At 40.9% G+C, this 2666-nt stretch overlaps 1 non-coding gene across 1 annotated transcript; it reads left to right on the forward strand.

Moving 5' to 3' along the window:
* The first annotated feature begins 2220 nt into the window (after positions 1 to 2220).
* LOC126494535 (U5 spliceosomal RNA) lies at positions 2221 to 2336 on the forward strand. Its single transcript, XR_007590022.1, has one exon. It is a non-coding gene; the product is annotated as a U5 spliceosomal RNA (small nuclear RNA).
* The last annotated feature ends 330 nt before the right edge of the window (positions 2337 to 2666 follow it).

Consider the following 2666-nt stretch of genomic DNA (forward strand, 5'->3'; position numbering starts at 1 on the left):
GTCTAGAATAACTGACAGACCATTTTCAGAGGTAGGAAAATTTTCAAAACCGTCTTACCCTGTCTTGGCAAGATTTGACAGTCCTGCTTATCCATTTCCAGATACAATGTATCCTGTCAATGGTTAAGGCATGGGCATTTCTTTGTCTAAAGGCCAGATTTCCAAGAAGAAAACTAGCTGCAAATGGAGTGTCTAAAGTGCTCAACATTCTCTCGGGAATAGATTGCTGCTGCTAGGAGCATTTGTGTGTCACTTCAACAGAAACCTAAGTTAATTAAATGCCATACTCTACAGCTCTTTGAAGTGGTTGAAGATTACCTATCTATGCAGAATACAATCTATGTATCTAAAGAACCTGATTAGTCTAAGTTTAAGTATTACAAACATAGATGACTATTCATCTATAATTCTTAATACCTATATAACTTAAAAAGACTAAGGCTTCATATTAGAATATTATACAATAAACAAATGTGCAACAAGTGAGGACAATGACCTCAAACTGCAAACAATGTATAAGTATCTTGATCAGAGGTAGAAATGTACATTGCAACATGATAAATATGTATTAATATATAAAAATGTTTTAAGCAGAGCTAGAAGCATGTATTCATACAATATTCAATATAATTTAACTTTGTATCAATATACAAGCATCTATACCAATGTAATTGCCTATAAATAATAACTAGCAAGTATTCACTCTACTACTCACTATGATTATTAGTGTTACTAAACTCACACTAGTCCATTATCCCATCCAATGCCCCCCCTTTTTTTTTATTTTTTGGTTTTTCAAGACAGTGTTTCTCTGTGGTTTTGGAGCCTGTCCTGGAACTAGCTCTTGTAGACCAGGCTGGTCTCGAATTCACAGAGATCCTCCTGCCTCTGCCTCCCAAGTGCTGGGATTAAAGGCATGAGCCACCACTTCCCGGCTGCCCCCCCTTTTTTTAAAGAGATCCTTGAGCCTATAAATTTTCCCCTCAAACTCCAACTCTGTATCAATTATAATCAGCCCCTAAATGATGTCCCTAACCCTAAGGACAAACTTTGCTGGGAGAGGGGTCAGCGTCTTCTAGAATTACTTCCAGCTGTCTTGGGGACAATATTCTCTCTATGGGATCCCGTGAAAGTAAAATGGTGGTTAAGTTCCAAGATCACTGTCTGGTATAATTGCAAATAGTCTCTGATTATCTGGTAGGGTTTTTCAGAGGTTCCTATTTGGAGTTCTGGCCAGAACATTGGAAAAAGTGCACCATTTGAGCTAACCAAGTTGGAACCATCTTGAGAAGCTGGTACCCAAAACAGGTCTTGTAGTAGGGCTATAAGTATCATGATGTCATAATAACCAGGTGGACTTGTCTTTGGGCCCCATCTTTTTGTGGAAACTTCAAAGACAACTGCAGGAAAATTCATTGTTAATTGTGGAAAACTTAAACATATTTATATAAACATATACAGACACACACACATATATATATTCAATGAAAGGTACGGTAGAGACAAAGATATGAAGCCATCCCTAATGGCTGCCCTCGTGGAACCTGAGGCAAAGAGAATTGTGCTCATTTTCCCAGGCCCAACTCAGTTCAAGGCCAGCCTGGGGGAAGTTCGAGACACGGTCTCAAAATTTCAAGAAGCAAAATCAAAATATCTCCTCCCGAAAAAAAGAAATAGAACTTTTACTTGGTGTAATTTTTTTTTTTTTTTCTTGACCGGGTTTCTCTGTTGGAGCCTGTCCTGGAATTAGCTCTTGTAGACGAGGCTGATCTCGAACTCACAGAGATCCGACTGCCTCGGCCTCCTGAGTGCTGGGATTAAAGGCGTGCGCCACCACCGCCCGGCTTGGTGTAAAGTATAAAACCAGATTTTTATAGCGGGGCCAGGCGTGTATAGTCCCACGAATCTGGTTTCTGCGCTGCCCCCTGGCGTCGGCCCAACATTTACCCCGGGAAAATGAAATCTCCATTTCCGGACACCCGAGGTTGTGAACCAGTGTTATTTACATACCCACAATGCACTGCACGCAGGTTAGTGCGAAGTTTAAAGGTTTAAGCGCTTTTATCTTCTCTTTCTCGCTTTCTTTTCTTCCTCGTGATGTGCGTTTGGGAGACGTGCGTAAGAGGAAAACAGGCGTCATCACTTACTTCGTGGGGCTAGCGCCCATCGGTTATCTAGGAGCTGGAGTCGACCGAGAGGGGTAGGCGGGACTGTGTTTGCATACTCTGGTTTCTCTTCAGATCGTATAAATCTTTCGCCTTTTACTAAAGATTTCCGTGGAGAGGAACAACTCTGAGTCTTAACCTAATTTTTTGAGGTCCTGTTTCTACAGGACTCCACTTTACGTTTAAAGAAAGTACTTACTGTCCTCTTTATTACCTTATTTTCTGTTCTAACAGACTTTACGGTGATGCAGCTTTCATTGACTAAAATGGCATGCTGTTTGACGGACCGTCCAGTGCAGCAGGTTGTTACTGTTCTTTCCCCTCTTAATTTTAATGCAGCTTCGTTAAGTGCCTGTGAGGTTCCTGGTGTAGTCTACGTGGTGGATGCCTCTGTGTGGGGAATAAGCAGTGCTCTTGTCAGGGCTTTTTTTTTTTTTTTTTAATATTTATTTATTATGTATACAATATTCTGTCTGTGTGCCTGAAGGCCAGAAGAGGACG

Source organism: Alexandromys fortis, unplaced genomic scaffold (genome assembly GCF_014885135.2).
Source record: "Alexandromys fortis isolate MF-2015 unplaced genomic scaffold, M_Fortis_MF-2015_v1.1 scaffold_302, whole genome shotgun sequence".
NCBI lineage: Eukaryota > Metazoa > Chordata > Mammalia > Rodentia > Cricetidae > Alexandromys > Alexandromys fortis.